Source organism: Mustela putorius, unplaced genomic scaffold (genome assembly GCF_011764305.1).
Source record: "Mustela putorius furo isolate JIRA1106 unplaced genomic scaffold, ASM1176430v1.1 tig00003927_pilon_pilon_pilon, whole genome shotgun sequence".
NCBI lineage: Eukaryota > Metazoa > Chordata > Mammalia > Carnivora > Mustelidae > Mustela > Mustela putorius.
In genome coordinates this window covers 661,360-685,521 of record NW_025422072.1, presented here as the reverse complement: position 1 = coordinate 685,521, position 24,162 = coordinate 661,360, and the positions used below count along the sequence as shown (strand labels likewise).

General features: G+C 37.9%; 1 long non-coding RNA gene across 5 annotated transcripts in view; it reads left to right on the top strand.

The window, feature by feature from the left end:
* LOC101688523 overlaps positions 1 to 24,162 on the top strand; it is a 186,821-nt gene that overhangs the window by 26,178 nt on the left and 136,481 nt on the right. For 4 of the 5 annotated variants that reach the window (XR_006603452.1, XR_006603450.1, XR_006603453.1 and 1 more), the window contains exon 4: positions 12,710 to 12,908. The exons of the other annotated variant lie outside the window; for it this stretch is intronic. This is a non-coding gene — a long non-coding RNA (uncharacterized LOC101688523). The remainder of the gene's footprint in view (positions 1 to 12,709; positions 12,909 to 24,162) is intronic. 5 annotated transcript variants of the gene reach the window in all.

Genomic DNA, 24,162 nt, shown 5'->3' with positions numbered 1-24,162 from the left:
TTTCTCTCTCTGCCTGCCTCTCTGCCTACTTATGAACTCTTGTCAAATAAAAAAATAAAAATTTTTTAAAAAGAGACGTGTTGAACAGTTTTCCTAGTTCTGGCTAATAGAATATTGGGGGCCCCAAGATGATTTTTAGTTTTAAACATTCACATCTTCCTTCAAGGCTGTTCTTTCTTCAGCTGTACATCTATCATAAAGTTTTGGTAAGCTTCTGTTTTGCTTATTCTGTTTTCCTCATCAAATATATTCCCTTTTTGTCCTATTTTATGCCCCAGGATGACCTCTATGGACTACATTATCCAAACTCCCTTCTCTCTGGCATTTTGTTCATTTGGTGACTGTGAAGCATGGGGCCTTTCTCTGTGCAGGCTGCTGTAAGAGAATGACACCAACTGGGTAGCATATGAACACAGAAATTTATTTCTCATAGTTTGGAGCTAGGAAGTCCAAGACCGAGGTGCCAATATGGTCAGGTGAAGACCCTCTTCTGGATTGCAGACTTGTCCTAATATCCTCACAAGGTAAAAAGGGTTAGGAAGCTCTCTGGGGTCTCTTTTATAAGGCACTAATCCAATTCCTGAGGGTCCCACCATCATGAATTAAGCAACTCCCAAAGACGGCATCTACTAATACCATCAGCTTTGTGGATTTGGATTTCAACATAGGAATGTTCAAGGAGTACCTCATCATCCTTAATTGATAGCTTAACTCTGACATGCTTCTGTCAACTGTCTCTATTATTCCTATCTGTTAAATACAATTGACCTTTGAACAATATAGGTCTGAACTGCATGGGTCTACTTATATGCAGATTTATTATTATTTTATTTTCTAAATACAGTATGGTACTATAAATGTATTTTCTCTTCCTATGATTTTCTTAATATTTCCTTTTCTCTAGCTTACTTTGTTGTAAGAATATAATATATATTACATATAACATACAAAATATGTGTTAATTAACTAATCGTGTTAATCGGTAAGGCTTTCAGTCATCAACAGTAAGCTATTAGTAGTTAAGTTTTGTAGGAGCCAAAAGTTACAGGTGGATTTTCGACTGAACAGGGGGTCAGCACCCCTAGCCCCCTGCATTGTTCAGGGTTCAACTGTACTTTGTGTGTCATCTGCTTCCCGCCAAACTGACTTATGCAGTTTCCTAACTATTGGATTCTAAGCAGTGATATATGTCTGTAGCCAGCCATAGTTCTTTTCTTGACATATTTCTGAGATTTGCCATGTTTCTTTGATTTCTTACTCCTCTCTTGATTTCTTACTGCCTCTGTCTTTCTCTTAATCGGAAGAACATTGAGATCTATGATAGCTGATCCAATTGAAAACTTTTGCTGGGTTTTGTTTTGTTGGAACACCTTATTTCATTCAGCAGTGCGATGACCATTCTCTTTGTCCTTAGTTTTGCTAAGGCTGCCATAAATAAAGCACCACAGACTGAGTGGCTTAAACAACAGAACTTTATTTTCTCACAGTTCTGGAGACTGGAAACCCAAGATCAACATGTTGGTTAGTTTAGTTTCTAGTGATGCAGCTCTCCTTGGCTTGCAGATGGCCACCTTCTCACTGTGTCCTTTTCCCTATGTGCAGGCATCCTTTCTCAGTATCTACTGAGTAAAGGTAAAGATACCAGTTTTATTGGATTAGGCCCCACTCTATGGCTTCATTTTAACCTAATCACTTCTTTAAAGGCCCTATGTCAAAATAGGGTTACATTCTGAGGTACTGGGGGTTGGGACTTCAACATATGAATTTGGCAAGACACATTTCAATCCATAACATTTTTTTTAAAATGACCTATGTCAAAAGGCAGAATTCCAGTTGGTTTTTGTGCATCAAAGCCCTTAGTTTTACCTGTCAGAGAAAGTTTCCTCTTCTAACCGGAAAGGTTCCCAAATTTCCAGGCACTTCCTATTTTCTTTTACTGATGTTTGCAAACCACTTGATTGTTTCTGAAGTCATCTCTTTCTATGGTATCATATAAAATATAGCCAATTGATAATCAATAGATGCTATTCGCACTGTTTTCTAATCTTTTCCTCTAGAGCTGTATTTTCTGCCATCCAGATTATCACAGGCAACAGTTTTACCTAATGCTTTTGGTATTTGTTCTTGTTCTCCACTTGTTCTCCACTACCCAGCCTTAGGCCACTACCATATATTGCAGGCTTATTTACTAATTTAAATGTTTAGGTACTAATTTTGGTATTATTAAAGATAGGCTAGGTTTGCTACAGTAAAAATAAAGATTTCTTTCTTTCTTTTTTTAAAGACTAATTTATTTTAGAGCAAAAGAGAGCACAGTTGGGGGGCCAGAGGGAAGTGGGGAGAGAGAATCTCAAGCAGACTCCCCACTGACCACAGAGCCTGAATGGGGGCTCAACTTCACGACCCTGAGATCATGATCTGATCCAAAATGAAGAGTCAGACACTTAACTGACTGAGCCACCCAGGCACCCCAATTGCATTTATTTCTTGCATATGCTTCATGTCCACCAAGTCTACAATGGGCTCCTAGTAGTCACTTGGTGACCCAGGCTATTAAGAGCAGTCACCACCTTGAATATGCCCACTTACCATGCCAGAAGGATAAAAGAACCATTGCTTCATAAGACCTCTTCTCATATATGACACATATTAGTTATGGTTGTTTTTTTTTTATATATAGTTTATTGACCAAAGCAAGTCGCATAGGTGCTTTTAACCTTAAGGGGAAGAGAACTATTGCTCTACTATGGGCTTGAGAAGGGAATCAGAAATTTGTGGTGAACGGTATTAATGATTACTGCACAGCTTCAACCCTCAATATTTGATGGTTCTGGAAATTAAGAATATACATAGCAACAAAGATTTAGGATCATCTCTAGTATAAATTGTGGTTCCACAATAGTATTTTTATTTTTTAAACAGTGTGCTGCTAGTTCTCTCTCCATACACAGAAAAGCAACCATCCCATCCCCTAATGCCATTGAATTGCATATTCAGGGGGTCCTGGGTGGCTCCGTTGGTTAAGCATCTGACTCTTGGTTTTGGCTCAGGTCATGACCTCACGGATCATGAGATTGAGTCCCACAACTGGCTCTGTAGTGGGCTCTACACTCAGCGGGCAGTCTGCTTGAGATTCTCTCCCTCTGTCCCTTCTCCCAACTCAGGTACATGTGCTCTTTCTCTCTCTCTCAAATAAATAAATAAATCTTAAAATGAATGACATATTTAGCTCCATGAATATCAGATGACTATTGTGTGTCATTTGGTAATTTCCATACCTTTTCTTTCTTACTACTAAAGAACTATGAAGAGGCTCTGTGAAAAGACTCAGGTGTAACTATCTCATGTTTTATTTCGTCTGTGATATTTATGGTATGTATTTGTTTCCTTCCAGATGCATTTTACAATGAAGTCATATTTAAAATTATCATTTCCATAAAACAAGAAAGATATTAATTGTCATGCACTGCCAAGCAGACTGGCAGATGCCACTAATGAATGGTAAAAATTTCCTCTATATCTCATTATTTCCACAAAACCAAACTGTTTTTCAGTTATCATTTTTGAAATAGAATATAAACCCAACTATAAATGACAAAACAAAACAAAAACCCAACATAGTGGCCATCAAATCCCAGCACACATGTCTCTAGGAAGTTAGTGAGTAAGTGAAGTTAATCACAATACCTCACATTCCGAATAGGGCACCAATTAAAGTAGTTTTCCAGCCTATAATAAGTCTGCAATGAGACTTACTAACAAGGGGTTAAAAATGGAATCAGGTATATAGAGTACAGTGGAGGAATGTGCATAAACTTAGATTTTGATTAGGTATGGTCTTCTCAGAAACTTCTCTGGGAATAAATTGTTTTATTTGAAATCTTTTCTGCATTATTCCATCCTTTTCTTCAAGTGATTTTTCTAACATACAAATCTGATCATGTCATTCCCCTACTTAAAAGTGGTCTGCTTTAGAACTAGGTCACCATTAGGAAAGAGTCCCAGCTCCTTAGTTCCTCCAGGTTAACATTATTATAATCTCTCTAAACCAGTCAATGGAGGAATGCCTCTCTTCATACGCTAGAGCCACACTGTGTGAACTCCATTCTAGCTCCCTCCTAACTGTTGCTTGGCTCTCAAAGCTCCTTGAATGTTGCTTCTGCTGAGAAGTCCCCTTTATTTTTTCTTCCTTTAGCTGCCGCCCACCCCCACCTCACCACTCAGCCTTCTCTTGCCTTGCTCTTCTGTACTTGAGAGGTGGCTTTTCCCCTGACTACTTTTTTTTTTTTTTTATCTCTTACACGTTTGCTCTGAGCTCTGGTCTGGGCAAGCTCTGACTGCCCCTTGTTTTTTAACTGCTGAGTCACTGGTTTGCTCTGTCCTTCAGAGTGTGGAACCCTTTGGATTCCTGACCTTGTGGGTCCTTGTCTCACCGGTACTTCTGGTTTCAGCATGTTGTTGGTCCTGACACCACCAACCTCCCCTGAATCGTTCCCTATCTTTTCAGAGACCGTTCACTGATTTATTGTGCAATCTTGGATAAGTCATACAACCTTCTCTTTCTGGGTTTTGTTTTTGTTTTTGTTTTTTTAGTGTTCCCAATTTATAAATATGAGTCTAGATAAGCCAAAAACTGCCCTTATAGAGCTTGTGACAATTAAGTACAATAAAGCTTGTGGAAAAAGCTTTGTTAAGTGCAAAGTGCTAAAGTAATATAAGATATTATTTTACTGCAGGGCTTTTTTCTCAGAAACCTGATTCCTGGCTGTAATTTCCTTTATAAAGACCTTTTTTATTTGGAAAGTATTGACTGATAGTTTGATACACTAATAGGTAGGTGAGAAGGAAAATAATTTTTGTTATTGACCATATACCATATTCCAAATACTGTGCTGACTCTCGAGATGTTACCTGATTTAATCTTTACATCTACTCTGCAAGGTGGGTATTATTATCTCCAATTTACAGTTGAACAAACAGTCCCAGAAACATGAAGTAACTTGTCTAAGGATATATAGTTTCTAAGTCACAGAATAAGAGAGTTGTTAACTTCCACATTATTCCAGAGCTGTGATGCTCAACATTTGCCCTCCGTGAGACACTGATATGCTCTGCTAGGTTTTGCCTTTTCTCTCGTCTGACCATGCTAATCTGATTCCACTTTATGTACTTCCTGCCCCATGACAATTGTGGTGTATTAGTCAAACTCCAAGAAAACTCCTCTCTTACTATATTTTGGGGTCATTTGTTACACAGCAATAGATAACCAATACACATTATATACTGAAAAAGTATTCTTGATTGGGGTCTATTGTACATATTACTGATGAATGAGGAAATTAACTCCAGCATGCTCAGCTTTTTCATCTAATAAGAACTGAGATTGGAATTCATGTCACTCTAAGTTCAAGGTCTCACCTTTTATGCCATGCTGCTGGAGGGCTTGAACATGTATATAGGGCCTTTGGTGCAGGATGAAGGTGGGACAGCTGATGTTTTGGTGCCCATACAAAAGAAAACAAATAGGAAATTTATGTCTGAAGATAGATTGGTAAGGAAGAGTTTGGGGAACATGGGTACTAGAGAGCTCCTCAAATATCATCACATAACTTAACCCTGCACCACTTGGATATTAGCCACTTTTCCTAAAGCAGAGGCTAAAATTTTTCTTCAAAGAGTCATATAGTAAATAATTTAGGCATTGTGAACCATTTTTGGTCCATTGCTTGTTCTTTTTTGTATTTTTTAAATAAATCTTTAAAAAGATAAGTATTCTAAGCTGAAAGGCCTTACAAAAACAAGCTATGAGTCACATTTGTCCCAGGCTGGTGACAAATTTGTCACCCCTGCCTACAAATTTGTCACCCCCTATGAAGAGCATAGATTAATCCAAGTATGGTTCTCTGTGGGGTTTCAAGAGGGAATTAAGCCCTAATGTCCTAAGGCATCCATTGTATGTAGTGAATAAACTTCTGTGAATCTATAATAGTATTTGTTATGTACACACTTGGGAGAATTGACTAAATAATCACTCAAAATGTTTTGGGTTCTGTGGTTCAGATGACAAGCCCTGATTGAAAAAGGCTAACATGTATATTTGCTCATACACTACTCATTCAACAATCATTAAATTGGCACTAACTGTGTGCTCAGTGTTATATTAAGAAACAGCAGAGCTAAATGAAATGAGGAGTTTCATTTACCTCAGAAACAGCACATTGAGTGTACGACAAGAAATTATGAAAACAATTTCTGAAGTTATGCTCAAGCAGAAACGATGTGATAATCCTCATGACTTTATTTTTTTTCCACTAAGTGATATCCTTGCTATAAAATAAGAGCATTCTAGGGCACCTGGGTGGTTCAGTTGGTTAAATGTCTGCCTTTGGCTCAGGTCATGATCCTGGGGTCTTGGGATAGAGACCCACACCGGGCTCCCTGCTCAGCAGGGAGTTGGCTTCTCCCTCTTCTGCTCCCCCTGCTTATGCTCTCTTTCTCTCTCTCTGAAATAAATAAATGAAATCTTAAAAAAAAAGACAAAATAAAAATATTCCTTTTTCTTGCAGGGATGTGGTCTATGCAATGCAGACCTATACTGATAGTTGTTTGAGAACTAATAAGACTCCCTAGTGATATATGCCCACAGATGAGTTTGGATCAATCCTTGCTTGCTGCTGACTCTGTGACTTCAGGCAATTACTGAACATTTTTTGAGACACCATTGCACCATAAAATGGAGAAAATAATAATACCTACTCCAACTAACTGTTAGGTAAATTTAAATGAGGAAAAAAACATAAAGCCCTCAGGGGTAATGCTTAATAAGTAGCAAAATCTCAACAGAATTAACTATTATTATTACTTTTAGCCTTGCCCCCATGACTTCAGCAGCATCAGATACATGCTTTTAATTTTGTTTTTAAGTCATATCCATATATCATGCCCTATTCTCTATGAGGTATACCCAAAGAAAGGAAATATCTGCAGTTTTGTCTAATTGCATTGGCTTCCTCAGAGAATCAGGCCCAGCTATGGAGAGTAAGAAATACCTATCAGGACTCTACAAATCTTGAAAATGTTCTATTTTAGAAGGATGGTTTGATTTCTTCTCACTCAAGTAAATTGGCTGCAGTAGGGTGGGGGAAGGGTGGTAGGCAAAGCCTCACTCAGCAAACTCCTGATTTTAACTTATTTTTTCCCTTCCTTTTGAGAGCTTCCTCATGCAGAAAAATGGCTTGCCTCACTCTTTTGGATTCTGAAGTAAGAATAACAGAACCAACCCTGAGTGAACTCTTACTTTGCACCAGGCTCCTTGTACTTAATCTTCACACGGCCCCATGAAATAGAGAATATTTTATCATTCACAATGTGTATGTAAGGAAACCTAAAGCACAGATTGCCTATATAACTGGCCTAAAGTCATATGGCTGGTGTGTCAGTGTCTGGTTTAAATCCAGGTGGGTTACTTCAGAACATAGCTCTTTTTTTTTTTTTTTAATTTTTTATTTTTTATAAACATATATTTTTATCCCCAGGGGTACAGGTCTGTGAATCACCAGGTTTACACACTTCACAGCACTCACCAAAGCACATACCCTCCCCAATGTCCATAATCCCAACCCCTTCTCCCAACCCCCATCCCCCCAGCAACCCTCAGTTTGTTTTGTGAGATTAAGAGTCACTTATGGTTTGTCTCCCTCCCAATCCCATCTTGTTTCATTTATTCTTCTTCTACCCACTTAAGCCTCCATGTTGCATCACCACTTCCTCATATCAGGGAGATCATATGATAGTTGTCAGAACATAGCTCTTAATGCCACTGCTCTACTACAGTAGAATGGAAAGATTTTGTGAATCACATATGCAATTTAAAATTTTTTTGCAGTCACATTTAAAACCAGGAAAAAGAAGCAGGTATAATTAATTTTAATATATACCTTATTTCACCATTTATGTCTAAAATATTAGCATTTCAATATGTAATCAGTATAAAATTTTGAATGAGATATTATATACTCTTTTTCTCTCTTCATCCTTGAAATCCAGTGTGTATTTAATTCTTCTGTTTATCTCAGTTAGGACTAGTTACTTTAAGCACTCAATAGCCACATGTGGCTGGTGTCTTCCACATTGAAGGACACAACTCTGCTACACGTTCAGCTAAACTTTCTATTTATATCTCCCTGTTTATGTAATCTTTTTTGTTTTTGTTATGGCATCTTCAAAAATGTAGAGCTCTTGAGTATTAAAACTGAGAGTAAGTTAGAAAAAAAAAGGGAGAAAGGAAAACAGTGGTCATATTGTCATTATTTGGGGATTTCTAATGATGCCTAGGAAAGCTGGTGTTCTTCAGTAACTTCTGTCAGATTTCTGACATATTTTGAGTTCAACTACATGCCCATTTAAGAACATAAGGCTCATTTACCATATTTCCCCTTTGGCCAGCAGAGATCTAAAAATAAACTCTTAAGTTGTTAGGTTTGACCTAACTCTTTATATAAATATCCGTTTGCAGTTGTTATTTTAGCAAAAGAAAGATCCAATCCCCTAAGTCTTTTGGTTCTAAAAACTTTAGGAAACTGATTTCTCCCCTGAACACTTCCTTCCTCTAAGCCACATACAAGCAGAACAGAAAAGGAAGTGAAAATTAGATTTTATTTTGTTTTTGTTTTTTTTTCCCAGAAGAGGACAAAAAAAGACAACCCCCATCTTTACATACAACATCTTCTTTGTCATTTCCTTTCCACTACGAAATTTTAAATGATGATTAAAATATTAAAATTTTTCCATTAATGTAAAGTTTAACTCTATGAACTGTATAGATTTTTGGTTTCAAGAGTAACATGGCATCTAATAAGTCTAGAAGTACCCTATGGGAAATTATCATGTCACATACATACCTGTTTGTATCCCAAGCAATGTTTTCCCCAATACTGGATACATAGTAGACAACATAGACAGGAAGTGTTTGTTGAATGAAATTTATTTTGCTTAATTGGAGGAAAGTTAAGAAAAATTTTGTATACACTATTATAAAAGAAGAGTGGTTTGTTATTTCAAATATATTAGTGAAAACAGTAGATATATTTTAATTAGAAAGAAATGACCTGTAAGAAAGGAAGACATAAAGATGTAAACTATTAGAACTTGAAAGGGTGATTGGCATCAAGAGGTTCTTTCTTACGACTGTTTTTATTTATTTATTCCCAATTTATTTTTTAAATATTTAAAAAAATTTTTTTAAAGACTCTATTTATTTATTTGACAGAGAGAGAGAGCACAAGCAGGGAGTGGCAGAGGGAGAGGGAGACGCAGACTCCCTCCTGAGCAGGTAGCCCTGGTATAGGACAAAGTCTCAGGACCCTGGGATCATGACCCAAGCCAAAAGCAGATGTTCAACACACTGAGCCACCCAGATGCCCCTTTAAGCCTGTTTTTAAATGAAACTTTGATGTGAACAAAATATAAAATCTAAATATAAAAATAAAAGTAGAAGAATATTTAGGAAAATATTTGTATAATTTTGGTCAAAGGAAAGACCTTAAGGTAATAGGTAGGAAACTTAGAAAACACAGTTAGATTTAAACTATCTATCTATATAGCATATATAGGTAGGTGTGTGTGTGTGTGTGTGTGTGTGTGTGTGTGTGCGCAATTGAACATATGTATATGCATACATACTGAATACATGCCTTATAAAAAACAATGAATTAGGGAAAAAAATGTGCAATTAGAATGACAGCCACCTGGGCGGCTCAGTTGGTTAAGCATCTGGCTTTAGCTCAGGTCATGATCTCAGGGTGGTTCAGGGCTGAGTCCAACTACCCACTCAACAGGGAGGCTCCTTGTCCCCTTTCACCCTTTGCCCTTCCCCCTGCTTGTGCATGCTCTTTCTCAAGTACATAAAATCTTTATAAAAAATAAAGACTATCATCCAAAGACAGATAATACATTACTATTCCTGATACACAAATGTCTACTAAAAAAAAAGTTATAAATAAAGAAAAGAAGATGGACAGCAAACATATTCTTCCTCACTAGTAAATCAGGAAAATGCAAAGTATTGAAAAATTAGATGACATTTTTCACCCATCACAAACACACACACACACACACACACACACACACACACACACACAAGGAAACATCATCCAATGCTAGTGAAGTAGGTCCTCTGCATAGCTGCTGGAGTGTATATTGCTAAAGTAAACACAGTGGACTTCACAGAGATTTCTGTTGAATAATATGTACCAATAACATGCTAGCTGCCTTTGCTCAAAACATTTTAGCAGAGCATCTTTCAGAACTGTGTGTGGGGTAAAGTAGAACTATGTTCATTATTAAAGTTATGTGTCCTCATATGTATTTTAAAATTTAAAGTGATATTAACCAGCCTTGGTAATATGCCTTATGCAATTAACTTCAACTGACATTTGGGGGCTTCAGTCAGTCTTCCTTCTTAGGACTTTCATTTGTCACCATTCAAAGAACTTGATGACTTTGAAGGTAGTTCCAAAAGAGGAGTTTCCAAAAATATCTGGACAAAGATAATGCCAATCAGATCAGCTCATAACCTCTTGAAGGTGACTACTTTAACTGAGACAACAGTTATTTGGATGCATAAATTCTGGCATGTTTGTAAAAATTAGTTATCACTACTTTATAACAAGACTCAAGGCAGAATAATGAAAAATAGTCGAAGTAATGTAGGAGTGAGGGAGCTTCCAGCCCTCCTGCTGGTCTTATGGTGAAGCCTCAGAAGTTCTAATGGTTCTCTGCTCTTTATTTATTTATTTTTTTAAGATTTTTATTTATTTGTCAGAGAGAGGAGCTAGAGCGAACACAGGCAGACAGAGTGGCAGGCAGAGGCAGAGGAAGAAGCAGGCTCCCTGCCAAGCAAGGAGTGGGACTCGATCCCAGGACGCCGGGATCCTGACCTGAGCTGAAGGTAGCTGCTCAACCAACTGAGCCACCCAGAAGTCCAGGTTCTCTGCTCTTTAAATCCCTATTTTCCTGGCCCTTTTCCAAAGTACTGGTGCAGTCTTTCTTGTTTTTCATTTATTTCTATGCTTGTTCGCAGTTTTAGGCCAGCAGCTAAATTCTTTCATTAGTTCATTTTTACTGATTTCAGACAGAAGGTTTTAGACAAAAATGCTCTCTAATTTTATTTTGCTGTCATTCTCTTCTTCAGGTCCTTAATAACAGCTCCTAAGGCAGGTACTGTTTTCCAATAAAGATTAAAATGAATATTTTCCCAGATTTCCACTCAGGGCTGCTGTGTTGCAATACTCCAGGGTACATTCTCCTTTTTCTTTTTGAATGACCCTTCATCACACCGTACACACCCGGGCACACAGATGACACCCCCTGGGCCTGTGGGATCCAGCGGTCTGGTCTTAGCTTACCGTTATTTGGTGGACTTTATGTCTAAATCTTTAAAGCTTCTGGTCTAAAGTAAAGCTTGTACATAGCAGTTACCGTAGAATTCTAAATACTTTGTCCACAGTAATTACGTCCAATGAGTTTGTTTTAGATTAATCATATTTGGTATTTCACAGAGGAGTGTGCCATTTATAAAATACCAAGGTAGAAGAAGGTGCTACTCATTTTTCAAAAGATAAGTCTCGTTGGGCAAATGTTGAACTACAGACGTCTATCATAGAGTTAGTCAAATTCTTCAGCTGTTTGACGCTAATGAAAACACACATGGTGTTTGGAAGGATTTCTTTCCAACTAAAGTCCTTTGATTAACTACTTCTATGTCAGAGACAGTGTGGAAAAGTATCCATTGTCATTCCCCACATCCCTAGCTTCCCTTGCAGTTCAGCTGGCCTAATGACCACTTTGTCAATGGACTTCAGGCCAAGACTGCTACTGGCCTCAGGTGGCCTCTTCCATCTCTTCCCTGCTGCAGTGGCCTGGGTGGCTTGGTGCTACAGCTGGTGCTGCTCCAGGTGGGAGGAATCTTCCTGATGCGCGTCAGACTGGGATGCAAGCAAAAGGGGAATCTTTATTGGGTTATACTACTTTGATTTCAGAGTCAGTCTGTAGTTATTTTGAACTAGCCCGGCCTAATTAAAACAAAACATATAGTATTTTTTAGGGATTATAGAAAAAAAATTATATGTATATTTCAATGTCGTTAAGTATAATTTTATTTTCTTTCTAAGTTTCTTATCAGCCTTAAGATCTTTCCCTTGACCAAAATTTTTGCAAATATTCTCCTGTGTATTCTTCTGTTTTTATTTTTATACTTAGTTTTTACATTTCCTTCATATTAAGATTTTATTTCAAGTATTCAAATGTGCCTTACACAGGTTAACATCTTAGATTGGATGAAATATTTTCGATCATTTGAAAGCATTCTTAGGTCTTCTAAGACCTAAGAATGCTCTTCAGGTTGTTACTATGTAAATAGATTTTCATTGACCTGTAATTACTCTTATCAGTGCAGGCCCCCACCCTTTTAAGTGGCTGCTCTCACTTGAAATTTACTTCTTATAACTTGTTCTGAACATTCTTTCCTGCTAACTCCCCATCCTTTGGAATTCTGATCCCATTAAACATTTTCATTTCCATTTTCACCCTCACCTTTCACATTGGACCTTGTCCTCAGCATTGCTTTTCCAGCTACAACTTTTGGAACCCTAAAGCACTGTTTTCAAAATGGGATTCACAGAAGATGCAGCTTTTTCTTTTTTCTCCTCAGTCACCTCAGGCCGCCAGACTCCAACCACAGTCTAAAGGGCCCTGTGTCTTTCCGTTCAGTAGAGCCTCTCACTGCGGAGTCTCCTGCTGTGTTTATTTCGGCTCCTCAGTCATTCAACTTGTTGGAGAGAGAGTCAATACTCTTAGGTGGCAGTAGCAACGGAGTGTGAAAACCATCATCATTACCTTCTTCTCCCAAGGTAAGGTTAATAATAAACACCATAATACGCTTCGGAAATTCTGGGAATAGTTAGATTATTAAGCAATTTTCACAACTATTGGACTTTTCATGGGTCCTGAATTCCCAAGTGAACAGAGTTTGAAAGATTCTTGTTCATAAGTTTATTATTAACAAATAGGTAACTTTTAACATACCGCACATAGTTTTACAGGCTTGGGTAGAGTTCGTGGCTTGGAAATCACCATCTGATACTCTTGAGATCCTGTAGGAAATTACTACTTCATAGAGGTATTTTTATTTTTCTAGAGGCTAGGATTAATTATGTTTTAATGATTTACCTTTTTTGATGATACCATGATAGTAATTTTTTTCCTTAGTGAAAATAAATCGAAACTGCACAAAAGAAAATTATAAATGTCCATCAAAAAAAGAATAGTTAAATGTTATTTTTATTTGTATAATGTAATCTCATGCAGCTATTAAAATAAGAAATAAATAGACAATGTTGATACATGGAAAATCAAAATGAAAAATGGCAAAAGAAAGAGTAGAGTACAGTCTTTTCTTTACTTGATAGTTAAAATCCCAGCCATAGCTCCAGAGTCAAGACTTTATCTGTGCAACTATTTTGAATTCAGGTTGATCAGTCAACATTTATTTTGGAGGGTGGACTGAAAAGGGAGGAGGTGCTGTTGAGGATTCTATGTCCATGAGAATTTGAATACCTTTCCTAGAGAGTCGTTGTTCGAACATGAGTTTATAGTTGGTCCCAGTCACTTAGATTCCCAGTAAATATAGACAAGGGAGGATAAGGAGGGCATGGAGTGGGGGTGGCATATTGCCATTGTGAAGTTTGCCACATAAACATGAAGAGAGCCATGATACCTAAGCTTTGTTTAGACACTGATAGTAGTTGGGGATAGGGATGGGAGTAGGCAGAGTATCTAGGCATCTCGAGAGCTCATTTAGAGGTGGCAGAACAGGCCTTGCAAGCTCCAGCAACCACCACAAAACTCTTCATCTTCTCTCATGGACATATTGGGATTTAGGTTAGGATAATTCTGGGTACCATGACAAGATGCAGAATAAGTATAACCCAATAGTGTTTTTTTCTGGCACACATTAAGTCTTTGTGTGTGTTATTGGCTAGAGGGTGGCTTTCCTCTGCGGTCATTTAGGAAACAAAGCTCCTTGCATTTTATATCTTGACCATCTTGCAAGGCATCAAAGTTTATTGTATCTAACTGACAAAATGAGGAGGAGAAAGCAAGACATCACTAGTTTCTTAAAGCTTAGGCCTGGAGTAATATATGACCTCCATTCTCATTCCATCGGTAAACCAAGTCATTATATAGTTTCACCTATATGTAAGTGGGGCTGTGGAGTACAGTCTCTGTCTGGGTCCTGGTCTCCCAGAGATACATGTGTACTCTAAAAGAGAGGAGAATGCATTCTGATAGATTGGTAGCCCTTCTTTCAAGTCAAGAGGGAGAGAGTTTTCAAGAGGAAATTATGAATTACAAGGAGACTGCAGGCGTTTCATTGTTGATTAAATGCTTTACTGAGGTGTAGTTCTGACAGAGCCACCCTGGTGCAACCCCTGAGACACAAGGTGAGGGAGATCTTAGGAAGCTCAATATGAATGTGAAGACTGGTGCCTGTTACTCACTTGGTGATTTCATCAGGCAGAAACCTCACTGAAGCAGATGAATCAAGGATGTGTGGCATCCTTGGTTCTGGATACATGAGAACAAAATGGGGAAATGTTGCCATCCATCACAGGGCCCATGCATCTTAGGAGTTCCTGTGGCTCTGTAAGAAAGTACATAAAAATTGGAGAAGAGGCAGGGACATAGAGTTGTTCAGGCAACTGCTGGTCAGACAAGAGGATTCTGCATTCAGAGAGGAGTTTGGAGACAAAGATCGCTGCTGTAGCCAAAAGGGGGATGTGGTTGACCCTTTCTGGAAGGTTCCTCAGTAAGAGGAGATCAAGGTGAAGATGAAGAGTACCCCTAAGAAATCATGCACAACAGCTACAGAGACCATCATACTGGTGGGGACTTCAAAGAGTAGATTTTAGGGTTACCCAGTCCAATTAATGAGCAACAGGCTATGTTGAACCCCTGCCAATTTTTTTCTATTTCTTCTTCCCACATGATAGCTCATAGGAAGATGGATGGGAGGAGTGAAAAAACAGAATGCCTCTTAGGAACTCTACAGCCCACAGGCCAAGGACTGAACCTGACCTATGGGGAGGGAAAGTCATATGAGAGAAGAATTATAAGTGAGAAGAATTGAATGATGCTGTTCTAATATCTGAAAGGAACCAGAAAGTTTCAGGATTTTCCAGTGATAGCAAGGGCTTGAAAGAGAAATTCTATAGATTAGGGTTAGATACAATGATAGGAAAGGAACAGAACAAAATATAAAGCAACACCCACCCCCCAAAACCAGCATGTCATGTATGTCCCTATCAAGACCAGACTGTTGAGTGAACTGGTTTCCTAAATGCATAGGTATAAAAGTGAAAAAAGCTGAAAGTGGGGCTAGAAGATGCCATTTTGCCTCTAGATTCTGCACTGATTGACTCCTTTGGAACTCAATAATTGATTCTGTATGCTAACACACATTTACCATGGGGTAGAAGTAGACTGTGTACTTGTAGCATTTTGGAGTTCAAATGGTCTTCCTGTGGATGGAGGAGAGGAAGAAAGGAGACAGAGGATCTGTTTTTCTCCTCTCTGGTGGCATTTAGAACCTTGGGGCTGGTATGATTGGCTAAGAATTGCCCTTTGGATCAGCAGAGACTGAAGAGAACTGGGAATTTAAATATTAGGAGGGACTTTAGTCCCACCTAGTCTAGAAGTTTCTGGAACTTCTGCATGAGCAGGTGAGGTACTGACACTGAGATTCAGTTTGGCGACTTAAATGTTGTCATTTGTAACTACAAACGGGAGAACTGAAGATGTATTGGTTTCAAGGATGAATAAGAAGAATACTTACACATTCATGTTTTTCTAAGAAATGTATTGAATACCTACTATGTGTCACACTGTGGTAAATGGTAAGCTTAAAGTTAAAAGTAAAATGTCTAAGCTCTGCTGGGCTACATTTGTGAAAACAATCACAGGGAGCCTTAAACAGGCATCTGGTCTGGCCTAAAGGTGAACATGATGGCTCACAGTAGTGAGCCACCCACAAAAATGCAGGGTGTTAGGATAATGGGAAATAGTGATTTTCATGTTTAAGAATTCCCTTAATGTTGTTTTAATAATCCTTTCATAATAAATAATAATCAGTGAAGGAAAGACATAAAAATCTTGGCACAGTGAACCAAATGGATAACTAGTTTGTGTTTTCCCTTAGAGTCTAGGGAAATTAAAAATCATTTAACTCTCTTGATGAAAGGTCTTCATCACCTCATTTTTATTTTCGCTCCTTAATCCAGAGGACATCTTCCATTTGTTCATTTCCCCTTCCATTCCATTCATGCTAGATCCTGCCACATCCTGTTCATTTCCCCTTGAAACAAATCATGTTAAAAATTTCTTCTTGGTCTCTTTTGTAATTTCAAAATCCTTAAGTAGTTTCAGAGGAAGACAATTAAACAAAGTTGAAGATCTATCACCCTTCCTTGTCATAGCCTGGAAAGTTAAGAGGAGAGCTGCAGTGACTTTTAAAGAATGAATCAGGTTGATTATCTCAGAAACTCAAAAGACAGGAGTGCTTTGAAAGTGAATGACCAGTCTCTCATGATTTTTAAGCAAAGTCTGAGAAAGTAGATTTAAATGCCCAGGTGGATTTTGGAAGAAGCTGAAAAGGCTCTGATATAGGCATTTAAGGTAAGTGAGAATTAGAATATTCCAAATTCGGGGCATCTGGGTGGCTCAGTGGGTTAAAGCCTCTGCCTTCTCCTCAGGTCATGATTCCAGGGGCCTGGGATGGAGCCCTGAATCGGGCTCTCTGCTCAGCGGGGAGCCTGCTTCCTCCTCTCTCTCTCTGCCTGCCTCTCTGCCTACTTGTGATCTCTGTCTGTCAAATAAATAAGTAAAATATTAAAAACAAAAAGAACATTTCAAATTTACACCTGTTTTCCATACTTACACACACACACTCTTACACACAGGGACTCAAGATGTATAGGGGCTAAAAGAGTTTGGACATTTCTAACTACCCTATGGACAGTATAAAAATGTAAAATTATTAATGAATTTGGACCTTAATAGAAATGCTTAAATGGCTAGTCACATAAAGTTTTCCTTCAGAAAATGAGTCTTTTCAATTCAGTGGAATACCATGAACAAGTCTACCCTTAATGAAATATATGTGATTCTCGTAGCTTCATGATATAGATACCAACCCAATCACGAGAATATAAAACAAAAACATTCTGACAGACCCACTTGTGTGCTTGAATTGAGGAAGTCCTCAATGATTTGCGTAATCCCAAGCCAACTGCTGTCCAGTGCAGGTTGGGGTCCTTAAAAGTGGCTGTCACTAGGGAAGTTGAACTTTTGGCCTTGATTTCAAAGCATAGGACAAAGTGTGGAGTGAAGAAGTGAAAGAAACACAGATAAGGAAGAAAGACTAGCAGCAGGTTCATTCCCTTCAAGGTTACTGGATAAAATAAATAAATGCCTAGCCGTAGGTAGTACATTCTCTGCTTATGAAACAACTATTCTGCTGTTTACAAATACTTTGTTTTTCTGATTTGGTTCCTGGGATAAATAAAATTTTCACCTCACTTCTAAGTTTCCATTTAAAAGTCTTGAAGTAATTATAAAAATGAGCTATATATTTTATAGAAAAATTGCTGTAGTTTTATGCTAGACTGGAGATCTTTGTTTTAGGACACTTATCAGTTTGAAAATGTGATACAAGGTATCTCAGTAGGGAGTGAACTAATTAAAATATTACTTTTTTTTTTATATTAAAGTCAATCAAATGATGCATGGGTGGCTCAGTCAGTTAAGTGTGCTTCTCTTGATTTCAGCTCATGTCATGATCTCAGGGTCATGAGATGGAGCCCGGCATCAGATTCCATGCTTGGTGTGGAGCCTGCTTAAGCTTCTCTCCCTCTCCTTCTGCGTACCTCCCTTGCACACACGCATGTGCATGCGTGCACTCTCTGTATAAAAAAAATAAACAATATTTTAAAAGTCAATAAAAATACTCATGGATATGCACAAAAACTGACTTCCATGGACACTTAATGCAGTGTTTAAAATATAGAAATTACTCTTTTCACTTAAAATGGTATCAAAGGCATTTTCGTTTCTTAACCATGACTACATTCTTAGAATATGGGCTTGGTATAGGGGATATGAGGTGTATGGAAACTTGCCAGGACATTTCTGTTAATTAGGTTATTAATTGGTTTGTTGAAAACCATTGGAGTCTTGAGCAATATGGTAAAGATAGCAAATGGAAATCCAACATATTGGAAAATTAAGGGTTATACTTTATGAGAGATAAATAGTCCTATTCACTGACCATCAGAGAGATTTACCACACTAAATGTAATGCTGAAGCGAGGTGGGTCTCCTTAGCTGTGGGAGACTGCCAGGTAGGGCTTTGGGATCTAGTTGCAGAGGGCGTCTCCCCAAAAGATGATTAAGTTTGGAACTGAGCTGCGCATGCCAAATTTATTATTAAATTCCCAACCTGAAAAATTACTCTATTTCCCCCAGGGAAAAGGGAGTAAAGAGGAGGGAAGAGGACAGAAGGGTTAGGGGAAATCCCTCCTCATTGAAACCAGAACAGCTGAGAAAATGTGTTTCTCTCTAGTGGAAATGACTCCTTAAACCCTTCAGATTTTTCTCATTCAACACCCCTTGGTGGCTGCAACACATGGTTCAAGGTGGCTTTGAGGGATTAAGCATCAAAAATTCAAGATGTGTAATGCAGAACAATTGGAAGCATTGTTTTATATTGTTTTGGATCCCATTTTTTTTTTTTCTTTTAGGGTTCTAGGCTTAGAACTGTGCTAATATGCTTGGATGTATTAAGCTTATTATAAACTAACTAGTAAGAATGCTGACAAATAAGCAACTAAGATCTTCATACTTAATTTTAAATGGTCCAGTTCCGCAAACAAATCAATGACAGTTTGTCTTGCCTACAGATGTTTGTTCAAATATATCAGTTACATCATCATTCAGAATGTTACACCCTAGCTTTTATCCCAAACACAAATGAGAGACATTTCTGAGTTCTTGGAAGCATGGGAAATGTGGTATTCTTATAAGATACCAACATTAAAATTCCTTCAGACATTTCCATTTGTGTCACAATATAAACCAAAAAAAAAAAAAAAAAAAAAAAAAAACCTCTCACCCTCAAACCCAGGCTGCTGATTGTATGATCTACTGTGAAGCTCAAGTGGGTTATGACTGCCCAAAATTGAAGCAGTTTTTAGTAAGAAAAGCAGTAAATGGGAGATCTACAATTTAAAATGTCTCTGTGCCAAATCAACAAATTGCTTTTATAAAACCTGCAAATCTCAGTTTTCAAAATGATATCAAAGAAACAAGCATGGCTTAAGTACAAATATGGTAGGTGTTATGCACAGTTCCTACTGACATATAAGAAACAATTTTTAAAACAAAAGCCATGAGCTCTTTAAATGAAATCCTGTGAGCTAGGAGTCTTAACATTTAGTGATATGGTGGCTTCTTACAATTTCTTACAATTTTGAGGGAGAAAAATGTTCTTGGCTGAGACTTGTGAGTACATGCAGGGACTGAGGGTGGCTGACTGGAATTCCAAAATAAAGGTGTGTGTTTATACTGTGCACAATACTGTGTATTAAGGCTGACCTGTAGTTGGACCACTTTCTCTTCAATTTCTAATGAAGGAGCAAGGGTGCCCTCTTGGGCCTTGGTAAAAAAAAGTTTACCTCATACTTTCTTGAATTCTCTGGGTCCTCAAGTCAGAAACCTCAAATGCCAGTGGCAAATTTTAGCTGGAATGGGGCCTGAGAAGTGATAGCCGCATAACTGCTGCATAATTGACTGAAGTGAGGGTTGTGGTGATTTGCCAGTCTCACCTCCAACTGTCCCCTGGGCCCTTTCTAACAATGGGTGGCATTTCCATGCTGGCCTGCCCCACTTCCTCAATCAAAACACCTTCCAACTGCTTTAGTAAGAAGTTGACTTGTATTTTGACTCTTTTGTCAAAAATGGTGTTCCTTAGCTAACCACACTATACTGTTCTTTAAAGTGCCTTCAGATTAACATAATGTAATTGTTGCTGCAGCTGTAAAAACTGCAGAATCTGGGGATTGGAAAAGCATTATAGATAGTATAATTTAACCTGTTTTCTCTATAAAAGAAGGAATGGAGGGTCAGGAATAATGTAAGGTAATTTAAAAACATGACTTGAATGTAGATCTTGGTTTCCTAAACCCCAGTCTAATTAAGTTTCTGTTACATAATGTTTATAACAAATATGCAAATAAATCAGGATAGGTATTCTTTCTATTTTGCAGATCAAACTATTAAAGATCATGGAGGTTGAGGATTTTTCCAAGGTTATATTATGAAGTTGGGCCAAAGCTAGAAAAGAAACCAGTTCCTTGACTTCCAGTTAGGCTATTTTACATATACCCGTACACAAATACAAACTCAAAAACTGAGACACAAGTCTGCCACTAGCCAGTTGGTCTAATATTCATCAAAAATTCATTGAGCTTCAGGAGCTTTCCTGGTGGCAGAGCACATTGCTGAACAGGGAAAAGTCTGTGATATCCATGGTGTAGCTGCCTTCAAGAGGGATTGCTAATGATTTTTTCGCCTCTGGGTATTTATGCCCTTGTACAGTCCCTTTTCGTATTGAATACTGATTATGTATGTAATCAATAGGATGTTGCTGGGTGACTGTGTGTTACCTCTAAAGCTAGGTCATAAAACACATTGTAGTTTCTCAGATCAAGTGTTTTTGGAGAATCCATCTACCATATTGTATGGACTCCATCAGTCCTGTGGAAAAGTTGATTATAGGAATTGAGACCTCTGCCTGATAACCAGAAGAAACCTGTCAATTATGTGTGTGTCAGCCTCTTAGAAATGAGATTTTCCAGCTCCAATCAAACCTTTCAATGATTGCAGCCCTGGCTGACATTTAACTACAACCTCATGTGAGACCCTGAGTCACAACAGCCAGCTAAGCCATTCCCAAATTTGTAATTCATAAAAACTGTGTGAGATAGTAAATGTTTATTAAGTTGCTGAGTTTTGGTTAATCTATCATGCAGCAATTGGTAACTAATATAGAGGATGTGATAAAATAAACACATAAATTAATAAATAAAATCATTTCAAGCATCAGAAAAGATAACAAATGATAGAAGGATGGTGGAGGAGCTGCTTTGCTAAGTGTGGGAAGAGAAGGCCTCTCTGAGGAAGTAATGTTTGAGTTGAGGCATCACTATTCTTAAAGAGGCAACTATGGATATCTGGGGGTAAAGAAACCCAAAAAGAAGTAGCATTAGGTGCAAAGGCCCTGAGTCAGGAAAAAGTTTGGCATGTTTGAAGGACAGAAAGAAGGTCAGTTTGGCTGAAGTATAGTCCACTAGGGAGAAAATTGAGGAAGATGAAGCAAGAAACATAGGCAGGGCCACGTCACCAAAAGCCTTGAAAGTCATGGGAAGCCATGGAGGATATGTAAGCAGAGAAGAACCATGATCTGATTCACACTTTGGAAAGATCTTTGTGGTTGTTGTGTGGACAACCTGGATGGTTGTGGGTGGGAATGTACCAGTTAGCGTCTGTTGTGGTTGTACTAAAGGGGGATAAATTACCTCTTGAATTAGGGTGGCAGTGGGGGAAGTGGAAGGACTAGTTGGATTGGGGATATATTGTGAAAATAAGGCTGATGGGACTTGCTTATGGATTGGGCTTGGAGTGTGAGGGAAAGTGGAATCAGGGCAGCCCAAGCTGTGAGACTTGGTGCAGAAGCCACCCTTGGCTTAATTTTTTTATGAGAAAAAAAGAAAAAGAAAGGAAGGGAAGGGAAAGGAAAGGAAAGAAAAGGGAAGGAAAAAGAAAAGTAAGGAAGAAGGAGCAAGGGAGAGGGGATGGAAGGAAGGAAAGATGGATGAAAGGACAGAAGGAAAGACAATAATCGAATCTGTCCTTGTGAAATAATGCGCTCTATGGGAAATTCCTTTTAAAAGTATTCAACAGTTTACAACTTCAAGACATTCTTACTACTAATGACCTCACTTGAGTTCAAAAGAACTTTTCTGCTTGAGAAAGGCAGCAAATGTTGGAACAAGCCTGCCTGGTAGGATGAGCTCATGATTCAGAAGGAGTCCCTAATGGGGGGAAAAGCCTTATTAAATGTCTGTGCAAGTACATCATCATCCCTAGTAGCAGTAGACTAGTTGAGTCAGCGGTCAGCATTAAGCCGTATTTCTTAAAGGAGAAAATAGTCTTGAGAGAAAAGCATTCTTTCCTTCAGAGAAAGAAATGTGTTTAGGATTGCAATTATAGAGGGTGTCTTTTCTGTTAACTTTTTGTTTATGAAGACATTTAAGATTTTTCTGAACATCAGTTATAGTTACTGCTTCATGAAGAAAACGATAAAAGGCAACTTATTTCTCAATTGTTACATTCGTTCCACATAGGAAATTTGGTTCTTATAAATATTAAAATCAAAAGGCAGTTTTCACTGTTGTACTATCAAATCCTGTACTTGGTTATTAAGTATCTATTTTTAATGCCAGCATTTATTTCTAAGAATAACACATCATGATTTGAAAATGATAAGGCACAGAAGGAGATGTACTGTTTATGTTTGGGGAACTAATGAAGAGTTCTATTACACTTTATCCCACAAGGCAAAGACCATCACGGGTCACCGCAGCCATATTATGTTACAGTCCTGTGTTATACACTGTCAGCTGTTCTCTCACTCATTCACACACATAGATCTTAGCTACTTAATACACAGTTAAGCACATTTTCTAAAACAAAGCAAAAATTCATTCAAACACTGAACAGATGTGAATAATAAGAAGAGGGTAGTTTAAAAATATTTCTGTTGCTATCAGCAATTATTTTGTCTTATGAATGGCATTGGGCTATTGATGTAGAATGTGAATAAGGCTGGTTTAGTTACTGTGGAAGTTGGAACAATAGCAAGTTTCCCATTTTCAGTCCGTGCTTATTGAACGTTCATAGTGCTTTTCAAACTATATTTTAAAGAAAACATCAAATTAAAATGGAAAGTAGTTTATATAGATCAGGGAAGGATTTTGTTCTACCTGTTCCTAAAGATACAGCTATATACAAATGATACAGAAGCTGTTATTAAAAATACCTTTTTGAGATATTTCCTATATCTAAAACATATATTGTATCTTTCTGATGTAAAAATCTCCCCTTGAACCACATTCCAGCAGACACATTGAGTTAACTAATTAGAAATTATTTTTTTCTTTCATAGGGTACTATTTTATTCATTCATTCATTCATTTATCTTTAGAGAGAGTGTGCAAGCGCACATGTGTGCAAGGGAGGGAGAAGGGCAGTCTGAGAGGGAAGAAAAGAGAGAATCCTTAAGTAGGCTTCATGCTCCCTGCCTGTTGGAAGGCTTGATCTCCTGATTCTGAGATCATGACTTGTGCCAAAATCAAGAGTTGGTGGCTTAACCCACTGAGCCACCCAGGCACCCTGGTACTATTTATTTAAACACTATCACTGAATTACTGGAAAATTAGAAAATGCAAATGTATTTCAGCAATTTGATTGCATATGACAATGATATGATAATTTAGAGTAATATAAGGGATTTGGTAGGTGGAAATAAACTTCCCAAGCACAAGATGAATGGGGACACAGTTTCATAAAAAGTCCATCCTAAGGAAATGTCAAGCATGTTGAGGCAAAAACAAATATGGTGATAAAAGGAGCAGAAGAAAGAGACCACTAAACTTGAAATAAAAAAATGTTCCTAATAGCAAACTGGAATCAGAAAGCTTGACATCTCATATTAACTGTGAGTGACACTGGGCCATGTATATAGCTAATTTATATAGAAAATAAAACTTGTGTAACAGAACTGTATTAGTCAGAGTTCTCTAGAGAAACAGAACTAATGTCTGTTTTGAGAGAGATTTATTTTAAGCAACTGGTTCAACATGATTGTGGAGGCTGGCAAGCCAAAATCTGCAAAGGCTGATAGGCTAGAGACCCATAGAAAAGTTGATGTTGCAATTTGAGTCTGACGGCAGTCTGCTGAAGAATTTCTTCTTCCTGGGGAAAGATCAG